At 46.2% G+C, this 13246-nt stretch overlaps 1 long non-coding RNA gene across 1 annotated transcript; it reads right to left on the reverse strand.

The window, feature by feature from the left end:
- Positions 1-1243: 1243 nt before the first annotated feature.
- LOC310885324 lies at positions 1244-12673 on the reverse strand. The gene is made up of 3 exons (XR_014574714.1): positions 12616-12673; positions 1950-2050; positions 1244-1482 (listed from the first exon to the last, which is right to left on the reverse strand). It is a non-coding gene; the product is annotated as an uncharacterized lncRNA (long non-coding RNA).
- Between the last annotated feature and the right edge of the window lie 573 nt (positions 12674-13246).

Raw genomic sequence — 13246 nt, forward strand, 5'->3', positions numbered from 1 at the left:
AATTTTTTCCATCAAAAACAATTGTTATTTTTAAGTGCATGTTTGGCTCAGCACCTACAATCTCGCATCTACACAGCAGAGTTGCTACCTCTCTGAATAGCTGTAATTTCTTTTTAGTTCAATTATTTCTGCACCATACTGTTTGCAACAGCTGAAGCCAACAGTGCTGTTCAGCATATTATGTACTCTATGTCAATGCACCATGAAATATTAGGACTACAATAGGTCTGAAGTCACAGAATCATAATCCTTTAATAGCTTATTTCATTTCTGCTGCTGGAAGATGGCATAATATTTCTATTTTTAAACAAATGGCATTTGTTCTAACAAAGCTTGGGCTCATCTTGATACCATTGCAGCTGCAAGACTTTTTTTTGCACCATGGTTTTGAAACTCACAGTTCATCAAGGAGGGAGTTGCTGAGAACTTTCAACAGCATTTAACTACGTTGCTAAACCTGGATTTATGTGTTTGTTTACAAATGGGTGTGTGGAGGTTTATTTACAGGAATAAGACTCTGTCTTTTTCAAGCCACTAAATTGACCAGACTGAAGAATCCAGAAAACAATTAAACACATCTCTGCGACTGCCATCTTAGCATTCCCCTGAAGTTGCTGGGACCACGGGGCCTGTTAGAGCAACCACAGACCTCCAGCACATCATTGCTACAGGGCTCCACAATGCAGTTTTATCCAGGCTATAAACATATGCTGGTGCTTACTTTTCACCTTTTTTTTTTTTTAATATTATCCAAATTAACACGGTTGAGTCTCTACCATTCGAGCACTTCTTGCTCAGCCTCAGCTGGCACTCAGGCTGCAGGGGAACGTACTCAACACTTCCAGAGCAGGCAGCACACAGCAGGACTCGGATGCGATGGACACAGAGCACTGAGTGGCAGAAGTGGCCCGGCTCTTGTTCCAGCAGCTCACCCCTGGAAGCGCTGCCCCGTCCCCAGGAGGGCACGGCAGCCGAGCGGGTGCCATTGGGCTCGCTCCTCAGGCGCAGCACGGCTGGCAGGCTCACACATCGCTTGGCAACAGGTGCGGAGCAATACATCAGGCAGAGAAAATGTCACTCGGCAGGGACCCTTCATCTCCAGAGACACAGTATTTCTCTCAGCTCCTGCATCTGGATGTCAGGGAAGGCAGAAGCCAGCTTTGCCGCCTGTGTCACTGATCAGTAGGGTCTGCCACCTTCCAGGACAAGCATGCCATCAACGCATAGCCTTGACTGAAAATAGCATAACTTGAAGACATGAACGTAAAATGGATGAAAACAAAGCATTTATGAGGAGGGAGAACATGGTAGTTTCCCCAGAGAGAATCTCACCACCAACATCCCTGGTAAATCCCTTTTTAGGGACACTTATTCAATGTCTTGAGGGATGCACGCTTGCACATTTTTCTTGATAAAAGTGACTTTAAAAATCTTTCTTGCACATTTGCGTATTACTCCTCTTGTTCTTCCATGGATAACCTCCTGAAATATAATAGATATTTCACTTTCAAATCTAGATTCATTAAAGGATGCCCAGAAGGGAGAAATAATAAGGTATCACTTTACAGCCCAAATAAAACACAGAGATATGGACTATAATGTATATTTCAAGCTTTAGGTTGAGATAATTCATACATCACTCCCAGTTAAGAAACAGAGATGGTGCTGTGTCAGCACATTGCCTGAAAAATATCTTCTTACAATATTTTACGCCTTCTGCTGGTGTATCCCAGTTATCATAGGTCGCTGTGTGCTTAAGCACGCCTCCCAGCTGCCCTGCAAGTCAGCCCCCTCCCCAGTGGCTGGGCAGAGCACCAGCAGGGTAAAGGGTTTCAGACTGCACCAGGGCTGGAGGACATGCAGACCTTCTCTCTATTCACAGGCAAACCCAAGTCAGAATAATCAAAAATCAACAGAAGTACCCAAATGATATAGTAGTTTTTCCCCACCTTTAAGAGACTTTGACATCCGAGAGGCTTGCAGCTCTGTGCAGCTCATGCCAACCAAGTTTTTGAAAAGTATTTTGGAGTTGATGCTCACACATACACACCTAAGACAGAAAAGGGGGAATGAGGAAAGAGTAGAGCAAGACTGTGCCCAGGAAGCAGACCCTGCCACTGCGTGGAGGGCACAACTTGGGGCAGGGCCACCTGATGCAAGCTCGGGTCTCCTGGGCTGCCCGCCAGCATCGCCCACAAGCCAGCCCATGGCTGGAGCTGTGGTGCAGAGCACGCAGGAACCCAGACAGCCTGGAGAAGCAGCCGCCTCTGCGGAGTGAAGAGCAGGGATATTTCACCTCCTCCCTCAACCCAGCACTGCACTGATGAAAAGAGAAAGCAGCCACCCACCAGCACTTTTTTCTGCTGTGTTTTCTTACTGAAGGTGTATTTTTTGCTCAGACTGCTGAGCTGAGCAGCAGCAGGGCTGAGCAAGTTGCTGAGCGGGACAGGAGAGCGCCTGTGACAGGCTGCAGAGTGCTCATTTATCATAAGAGTGATTTCCCTACTAATAAAGTGACCTTGTGTAAATAGCTCAACTTTTCAAAGCTATCACATCATTAGTATAGGACACACGTTGACAGAGAGAGACCACATGGACTGCTGATCCAGGATGAACTACCACAGCCAGATAGTTATTTTTGACTCGGCTGAATCACTCTATCATTTAAAGACAGAAGGTGTCAGTGAGTAATATGCCTGGCTAAAGGACCATTTTCACCCATTGTTGATAGTGCAGAGGGAGGCAGCACTGGTCAGGGCTCACTTTGGTTGTCCTCTGCAACAGAGGGGCACAGCCCCCAACAGTTCTGCCCAGAGGAACTGCCATCTCCAAAGTGCTGTCTCCTTGGCAAACCAAGACCTGCAGCAAGAATTCCATCTGCTGGAGAGCCCCTGTGTTTTCCAGGATGATACATGATAAAGCCCTGCAGCGTCCAGTGGAAGCACATGGGATCTCTGCCTTCAGACTCCAGCACCCATGAGCCACAGGTGGTCTCCCTGGACGCCAGCAACAGAGGCCTTTCACAAGGCTTGCTTGGACACCACCATGACTGAACGTTGCATAAACTCATGCACATCAGAGGAGTGCAAAACTGTTCTTCATTACAGAAGACTGCCTGGTGTGTGTACCAGTAAATGTATCAGAAGGGTAGAGGGGGGGGAAAAAAAGTATTTTTCTGAAGACAGAAAGGCATGTCTATAAGGATAAAGTCAGTGCTTAGCTCAGCATCACTGGCAAAAAACAGTGCTGTCCTCAGAAATGTCTGTCCTTTGAAAGGTATCCTAGTCATGACATGGAAATCACTCACAAGTACAGCTCAAAAAGCTTCAGACTTGCTGGGGAGGGATTGGGTTGATTTTCAAGCACTGAGGGGAGAATTTAGCTGCCAGCTACATGCACCCATGCACCGGTACCATACCTGTTCCTTTTCCCCATCCACCCAGCCCTGGCATTACACGCACCATTCCTCATAGTAGTCAGTGATGTCTTCTCCAAACAATCCACCTTTCTGCCACTCTGAGCACTCAGATTGTTTCCTCAGATTTGCAGTGAGCAAATAAGATCCACTGGGTGGGAAGGGACAGGGGAAAGGGATGAGCTGTGTGGTTACACGGCAAGTAAAATACTGGTAGCTTTTTTGTTGCTGTTATTCTTACTCTTACGTCTCCTCTATATTCCTGGCTAATCCAGTAATCTATTATTTATGTGTAGCCTAGTTAAGGTTGTGACTAGCTTGATCTTTGTTTACTTAAGTATATAGCGGAAGATTGCCAAGATTAAATAAAATTATCTCCAGGCAGGCAGAGCTAGCTGCGAGCAGCACTCAGAACGATGGCTGCAGGGCTGGTGAGCTGCCCCTTGCCAATTCAGATGGAGATCACGTAGGATATTGCATCATACACCAGTGTTGCCAATTCAAGCTTATCTAATAAAGATTCAGATAAACCAGACCAAACAAAACCCAGTGAAGTCTGAAACTAGCTAATCGAATTTGATTAGCTCTCTTCAGTTTCTGCTTTTACCTTTTACCTGTTAAACCTGAGCATCCATTCTTGTTTAGATGCTGGGGCTGTGCATTTAATGAAATACACAAGGGGCAGGGAAGAGATTTTTAAAAATTATTACATTAAAGACAATTCAGAAATAAGACATTGTGCAGCAAGACGTATTCTCTTCTAGGCCAGCTCTGGTGTGTCACAGCACTTGAACAAGTCTGGATGTTTGTTAGAAGGCAACAGAATACAGTGCCCCCAAGAAAGACACCAAGCTATGACTGCATCAGGCAGGTGAACACCACCACAACCTGGACAGTGAGGAGCATTCCAGCTGTTCTGCCAGGACATGCTTGTCATGGCTTCCCCAAATGCCCCGAGCTGTATAAACCCACAGCTGGATCCACAGCCACCCCGAAATCACAGCACGTATGTCCTCGAACCCCCTCCTTCCCTGCTGCCCTCGGGGAGCAGAGACACCGTCACCCCACAGGGCTGCACGGCTTGGACGAGCCCACGAGTCATTACTGCCCTGAATTATTGCAATGAAGTCGATGGCACTGTTCATGTGAGTAACTACTCGCAGACAGGAATAAAAGGTTTGCAAGCTGCCCCTCGTGATTTACACCAACACAAAGGAAACAGACGAAGTATCTGCTGATGTCGATTCCCATTTACTCAACCTCTTTGTCTTAAAGGAAACTATGGATAATGTTGCCTTTTCTGAGCTTCACAGATGAAATGTGCTCATAAAACTGCATATATTATGATTTTTATACTTAACAAGCTGGATAGCTTTTTTCCTCCCATCAAACCTATGGCAGGAACAGATCCCACAAATGGAAAGAGATAACAAGACTATTACATTCTCAATGTGCACTGCCACCCTACGTGTTTCCAACACTCGCCAAATTGATCTGTTTGGACCCATTTTAAATATAAATATTGTTAGGCTCTGTGTTAAATGTGTATGCAATGCATTTTATGAAACCTTTAACAAATTCTGTGCAAAAGAATATGTTTTCCCATATGGGCCGCTTAAAGAAAGGCAGATGTGAGGTAATCCAAATCCTTCATATGCTGCTTCTTCCTTTCCCTTCCTTTTGGCAAACTATTTCAGGCAAAGACAAATATTGTATCAAAGAGTTATGGAAATAAACATGAATATAGCTCAAGGGCATAAGTAAATTTCTGGAATATTTTCTGAGTGCAATTAATAGGTAACATTGGAGGGGGGGAGAAGCACCAAAAATATGCCCGAGGAAGCTAATTTTATTGTGCAGACTGTGCTCTGGGAACCAGGGAGCGGGAGCTGCGCTAAGCAACATTAGTCAGGATGCAGTCTTAATAGGCTGCAGAAAAAGACAAAGAAACCCAAGTCAGGAGTTCAGGGGAGATTGTTTAACACTCCTGCGGGGAGGTGAAGCCAGCCAGGGGCTCCCTCCTTCTGCTGCTTGAGGCGGGTGGGATGGCTCTGCCCCCAGCTGGCACAGACCAGGCTCTTCATGCTCAGTTCTACGTTTGCCCCTGTGTCGCTCGTAGCCAGGCTCTCAGAATCATTCAGGAACAGAGGGTCTGGCCTCAGCAGCTGCTGCCAGTGCACACATAAGGGCCCAGGACTCTGGGACACAACTTGCTCAAAGTCAGACAGAAAGACCCCGTGCAAGGGGAGGAGGTGAGGACCACATCTTGCCAGCAGCACGTACAGGCAGTGGATGGCCACCTCTTGAGCGTAAAGAAACATCTGGAGGCTGCAACGTTTGTTCTGGACCCTGCTCACATGAATGATGCACTAAGACAATTTTCTGCCTTATCATAAATTCTGCAGACTCATGAACTTTACAGTCTATGAAGCACGCACTATATGGGAACTACTTATCTTGTGCTGAAAGCAATATAAAAACAGATGGCAAAGACTGTATCCAGAGATAAATCAACAGTGCTTCTGCCACTTTGTCCATGGACATCTCTGATACAGCAGGACTCCCTGACACCCAGTGCACTCAGCTGGTGAGCACACTGCCAGGGCAACTAACAAGAACAAGGGCGGGCTCTGCAGCAGGCACGGGGCACTGCTATGAAAGCAGCCAGGTCCCTTCCCTTCTAGTGGGGACACGCAGAGGGGACCAACAGCAGGCCCACCGCCCACCCACCGGACGGCATGCTTCCACCCTCCAGAAAACCACAGCGTAAACAGAGGAAAAGCCCTGCTGCCCACAGGGGACCTTGAACAGCCCTACCTCTAACTCCCAGAGCAGGGAGGGAAAGCTGATCCACCACAGTGAGCCTGAACTCGTAACTGGAAAAGAGCAAGTGCCAGAAGCAGAAGAAAAAACACCAGTACCTAGCAGCAGTTCTGTCAAAAATGCATGTTCTTACAAGCAGAAAAATAAATATATTGTTCACCTGCCTGGTTACGCAGTTCATTAATAGCCTGCAAACATTAAACCAGATGTTGTGTTTTATCACTTGACTCAGATCATTATGACTTTATTTCTGATGGGCCCTGAATAAATGAAATGCAGTTATAAAGGTTATTTAACTATTAAAACAACTATTAATTAAAGTTTGCCAAATCTTGGGGACTCTGAGGACAAGAAGCAGCTAGGTAAATGTCAGTTATTATTTAGTAAGTCATTGTTATTGAAATATGCAGCACACGAGCTGCATTTCCAGAAGGAGCTGGGTTCTAGCTGGTCCCCACTATAAATATTTTGCACAGGCTTCGTGGGATGGGTGAAAGGTGGGAGGGTGACTTTGCATCAGACCCGATACCACCAGAGACCAAAGCCTCACTCAGCAGAGAACCAGAAGCAGCCCAGGCTGCTGCAGGGTGGGAATCCCATGGGATCTCTGCTGGAGGAGGCCACACCAGGGCTTGCAGAGCCCTTGGCATCGTCCCGAGATGCCCACTTGTGTGGATGTGACAGGCAGCTGCTGCAGGGATCTCTGCTGCCTCTGCCTCGTGCCCTGGTACAAGCGTTATTCAGCATTTAAGCCTGACTTTGCCCAGCCGCTTGCTCTGACCTTGTCCTCAGCAGGAGGCACCGTGCATCAGCACCGCCGCGTGCTTTCTGTCTACGTAGCAGCTACTACGTGGCAGCTGCTACGTAGCCAGGCTTGGCTTCAGCTGGGCCTCTTAGGGGATGAGAGAAGGCAATAAATCATCATAGTAACAGCTCCAGCCTCATCCAGGATTTCTAGAAACTGTTCTAATGCCAACAATTAACAGAAATAATGCTGAATAAGCCTCCGATGTGTAGGAGCTTTAAGAGTAAAGCAGTTCAGTGAGCTGAAACCCCAGAGAAAGAAATATGGAGCTGCTCTTGCATATTATTCTGTACTTAGGGACTGCTGCAACTTCATCTCCATCCCCCTGCGTGACAGAGCACATCCGTGTGTGTGTTTTTCCCTCCAGTGATAGGAATCAAGGGGAACAGACACCTCAGAAGTCTCATCCCTGTTTTATACACTAAATAACAATAAAACAATAATTGGATTCCTTTAAGCGTGAGGGGGGAAAAGAGAAGGAGAGAGAAATGAATATGGAGCAGAGAACCCAGGCATTAAATCAGGGGATGAAATGCCTGCCAATGTTTTTTTAAAAACAAACCAAGGAAATGAAAGGGCTGCAAGCAACTGCCATACAGAGACAATAATCACTAATCAAGTCAAAGTTTCATTCTAATCAGTTCAGTTGTTAAGGGGAAAAAAGTAGAGCAATGGCTGGGCTTGAAGAATTACCGTTCATTACTGTCTCACGCCTGAAGATTTCATCATCAGGGCTGAGTCCCAGGCTCATTAGGGTCCTGCTGGCCAGCCTCAGCCTCCTCTACCATGCTCTGGCTAGGATCAGGCCCAGGGAAGAGGAGGAGGATGCGGGGACCAGGGTCACACCACCACCTGGGCCAGCCTCCTGCCTGGCTGCAGAGCCCTGTGCTCCAAGGAGGAAGGCGTGCGATGTTCAGCACCTCTCCACCAGGGCAGAGTGGGGGAAAGCAAAGCATGCTGCGGGCTGATGGACACCTTCTGTCCCACAGGGAGTGCTGCCAGAAACGTGCCATGGGACCATGGAAGCTGTGACACTGAGGGAGGTGGCCTAGCAGCAGCAGACCCCCGGACGTTGTTGCTAACAGCTGAGGGGCTTTTCCTGACTTTCAGAAGGACTCAGGCACCAGCCAGACCTTGGCCATTGAAGGCTAGGCTATGCAGAAGAATGGGAGAGAATTAGGAACTAATTCTCTCTGCCACTGCCTTCCCATCGGCTGCTTCAGTTTCTTGAAAAATCCCACTTAGTGTTTTCTCTAGTAAATACACATTCATTTAACAAGAGATGCAGATGCTTTCAGTGCTGAATCCCACAATCTTGGAAACTCAACTGTAAACTTGCAGGAGTAACTTCAATTATGCATTTCTTTTCAAAAAAGGCCATTCATAGTACAGACCATCACAGGAAAGGGGTCTAGCTAATGTAAAGACTTTTTCTTCCTACAAAATAATAGAGGCATAAGCTGAGGGAGAAGACATTAACACCAGTGGTAAAGCTACAGCCTGTTCCTGCGCTCCTGGATTGCTCCAAGCACCCGCAGAGTGCTGTGCAAACAGTAAGGGTATGGTTTTCAAAACCACTTGGCAGTGTGAGCACTTCAGTTGAAGGCCATGCAAGCTTTGTCATCAATTTGAAGGGAAGAAAAGCTAATCCAACAGAGAGTGCTTTTTAACATATTAATCCTGTCCTGTCCCATGAGCAATGTCCCAACAATTATCTCTGCTGCACAGACAGTGACGGGGGCAGGGAGACTTGCCCACACAAGGAAGGGAACAATTTTCAGAATGGTAATTTTAATATATGTAGTTCCAACCCCCAGCTCTGTGCTTAGAGCAGCATCTGTGCCGTGCTTGATTGCAAACAATAATATTGACAATGAGAGTGTTCTCTTGAAACAAAGGTTTGTATGGATATAATAGCACAGATCCTGATCTCATTCTCACTCCTACAAATGTGGCATAAATTCCATCAGAGCCACGCAGGTCCAGCTAAGACTGGAAACTCTTCCAGGACCAGAGAATATCACTGGGGCTAAGGGCCCTTTGATTCTCCAGTGGCTGGACAGGAGAAGCAGCAGAACATGCTTCCCAGCCCTGGGCCAAGGGGGAGAAATTAAAACCCAGGCTGAGGGGGCGATGTTGGAAGAGTAGGAATCAGAATGAGAGGAGGGCAAAGAAACAATGAGAAGATTATGAGAGCAAAAGCAAAAGGGGAGGGTAAGGGTGAGAGGAATGAAGAGAAAACGGTGTTATATATGCTGACAGCTATCAATGCACAGTAAATTGAGTTGTTTCAGCTCAATATCTGGTACATACCTTCCCTGATTATGACACCACATTTCCAAACCAAAGAAACTAACTCAGATGATTGCCTGTGCAGATGGAGAAGGCTCTGTCCGCACGGAGCTGGCGAGCAGCCCTGGACCGAAGCGCAGACTGTTCCAAAAGGAATTTTGCTGGTTGATTTATAATTTTATCAAATCCAAGAGGATGCGGGAAGCCCTGCAGGACTTGGCATACTAATGACTCTGTAGACTGTAAGAGTTTGCCTTGGTTGCTTTTAAACACTGTCCCTTCCCCAAGTCACTAAGGCTGAGCTGTAAGTACACAATTTTCCACATTCAGCTCTGCCTTTGGGGCATGCTTTACTCCCTTTGATATTGCATGGAAAGAAGCTTCAGTTCCATAATGATGTGGTTAAGTCAGAACCAACTACTGAAATTGCTTTTCATCTTTTCTCTACCTGCTATGAAGATGTGTGGACCCATGCTAACAGCGAGGCTCTCCTCCAAGCATCACCCTTGGCTCTCCTGCAACTCCCTAGAGAAGTCACTTAACTTCCCAGTGTCTCCATCTGCAAACTGGGCTATAATTATTACCTACAAGGATACAGCTTATAATAGCTTAGGTTAGCTCTGAAGTCCTTAGCAGAAGGGGATAAAGATCCCTCAGTACCCTGGTTGTGTACTAAAGAGTGAAGAGGACGTTTGGATCACGGATAACCTACCAGATGGCTCCTCACGGCAGGTGCCCATTCTGCAGAGCAGGCTTCCTGAACTGTTGTGCACCAGCAAAGGTGGGCCACTGCAATGGGGTGCAATGTTGGGACACAAAGCAAAGATGGCATAGGGGCCTGAAACTGCAAAAAGGGGTTGCTGCAAGGCAAGGAAAAGGTATGTCATAAAGACCACGCTGGAAAATAGAGTTTTGAGCTCTTCAAGAGTGACTGATGGGCTGGGGAAGCATGCTAAAAATTCATGGGTGAATGCTCAGATAGCCACCAAGTAGACTTGCCTTGCCTTTAAATGTTAGAGGTTCCTCAAATGTGCACACATGAAAGCTTACCCCTCTTCTTTCCCACTGGCCACCATATCAGCCTGTTTGAGAATGCAGAGGACAAGTTTTTAGATGTGGCTTGATTTGTAAGAAAGAAATGATTATACTCTGTGATTTACCTTCTTCGTGTTTTACAATTAGAATAAATTGCAATTCTGAATGTTGCTCTGGAATTATTAGTTACTGGGGGAAAAGCAACACCATGAATCTTGTGAGCTGGTAACTTATCCCCATGGCACATTTTAGACACACTGGACCAGAGGTTTAATTGGGGGCACTGCAGTTTTGGGAAGGAGGAAAGCAGCAATGTCACAGGTTATGAGCAGTAAGGGAATTGGAGATCAAGTCAGGCAAACTGATAGTTCGTCCACCTGCTGTAATTCTCTAGTTTGCCAGTCTCCAGGAGGGCATTTTGTCCTTCTCCTTCCTTCCATCTTTCTCTTCTTGTTTGTCTATACCAGAATGGAGACACCAGGGTGGAAGATTTGTAGTCAAGCAAATCACTCTGGCCTAGGGCCAGACTTAGTTCATTTCTGAGTTCAGTAAGTTACAGAAAAAATAAACTGGACAAATAGGAGGCTTGTACCAGGAGATGCCCTGGAATTACTGCATTATCTGGCAGCCCCCTACGTATTTCTTTCAACTATCCTATCAAGTACACCAGCTAAAGGCAAGTGCACACCAAGGAAGTCCAAACCATCGGTAGCTGGTTCAGTGCAGCCCACGTGCAGCTCAGCACTTACCACACTATGGACACCTTGCACACAGCACCAAAAGGCATCCATGCATCTCAGTACCCCACCTGCACAACTGCCGCTTCCAGCTGCTCTAGGAGCATAATGCAAAAGTCCTTGGAATAGATATTTATGAAATCAGAGAAATTTATTCTGGATCTCCGTGAGCATGAGATTTGCATTTTATCCTGATGAACAAAGGTTCATTTCCTTTATGCAATTTATCTTAAGCAGAGATACTTGAAACTGGGCAGAAAAAAAATGAAAGACTTTATGACAAAGGTGCTGTGGAGTGCAGCATGCTGAACTTTGAGACCAATAAGGTATCTTCTAATCTATTTTTCTATGAATTCTGCCAAGCACTTTGAAATCAGTAATAACTTGTTGCAGGGAATTTCACAGAGCAATTATATTTTATTCAGAAAAGTATTACTATCATTTTTTATTTCTTCTGAATCTTGGAGGTAACTCAGTCAGAACTCAGCACACATTTCTGGGTGAGAACAAGCCATTGCATTAAAGTATCGTATTTCCAGGGCTGTTTTTTTGTTGCTGTTGTTGTTTTTCCACCTGCCTTATGCTTCAAAGAATACTATATTTCTTGTCTTTTTAGATTATAGGTGCAGAGTTTTTCTCCAACATAAACATATGAATGCTTCCTGAAATTACAGTGTTAGCTTAGAATAAAGAAATACATGCAAATAGCTCAGATAATTGCAACCAGTGTTCGTCAATTTACATTGGTCAAACTGAACATCATTTACAAGCCAGTGCTTCTTTGCCAGGCTTTGGTAGACATCCTCACAATTTCTCTCCGTTCTTCAAACTTGCCTTTTTTAAACAACTGTGTGTCATCTACAAATTTTCTTACTTCACTGCTTATTGTTTTTCTAGATCATTAATGACTATACAGCATAGTCCTGGATCTGGTACAAATCCCAGAGGCACACTACCCTTAATTGTCTGCAGCCACGATTTATCTGCTATTCTCTTTGCTGACATGGCCAACAAAGACACAATGAAAGCGGTGTCCCAACAGAGGGCCCTTCCTCCAGGCTCAAAGTAACTGCAAAAACAATGCAGAGGCAAATAGCTGCATTCCCTACAAAATCCTTCAGCAAGACAGATGATCAGCTGCTTTCAGAAAACTCAGCAGAAAAACACAGGGCTTTGAAATACAAGAGACAATATGAAGCACTGTGGGCTTTCACAAACTCATCACTGATGGTAGAAGCATTAGTACCCCAACTTACAGAGTACAGAGCAGGCTCAGCAGACACAGCAGCTGCCAACCAGCATGCAATGCTGGAAGTAGGTGGGCAGCTGGAGCTGCAGCTCAAACCCCACCAGTCAGGGCAGAAAAAGGGAGTGAGCAGGTGGAAGGACTGGCAAGAGGGCATTGGGACCACCAGCACAACAAAACAGGGGATGCACCTAGCACACGAAACCCAAAACAGCAAGATAATGCTGCTCCCTGGCCAGGAGGCCAGCCTGTCTGTGCTTACCCAGACCAGCATGAGCACCTCCAGCCACACCACAGCACCATCCTACAGCCTACACTAGGGCTCAGGGCCTTAAATAAGGTCTGAGTGAGCCGAGGGCTTGCAGCTGGTGCCCCACACCTGGCCACAGTCATGGCTAAGTGAGGGCAATCCCTGGCAAGCTCTGCCCCAGGGCCCCTAGCCCCATCCCCAGGAGGGGAGGGAGACCAGGAATGGTCTGTGGATGGACAGGGTGAGGGAGGGCTAAGGGGCAAGGGAGGACGTCAGATAGCTAACTGAAGAGCCCGTAAAAATCAGGAGTGTGCGCAAATATTCCCAGCGTGCTTTTAAGTTCCAAATGTTTTGCTGTTTGGCTTGTGTTCTCCAGAGCAGTGTAAAAGTTCTCTGATAAAAACATGATAATTTCCAGCCAGTAATTGTTTTTACCAAGTCTCTGTTTCAGTAGTCACGCACCAACCATGGTTTCCTCAGACAATTAGCTCCTTGCCATTGCTGCTGACTTTGCGGATCGTTTTGGAGCCATCCTGAGCTCAGAGCGGGGTGTTTAATTGTGCTGACCGGTCACACGGTATTGCTCTTATTTCTTGGCTGGTTCAGCAAAACCAAGATTCAGTTTGCAACGTGGTTAATATAG

This window comes from Anser anser (assembly GCF_964211835.1).
Source record: "Anser anser genome assembly, chromosome: 22".
Taxonomy (NCBI): Eukaryota; Metazoa; Chordata; class Aves; order Anseriformes; family Anatidae; genus Anser; species Anser anser.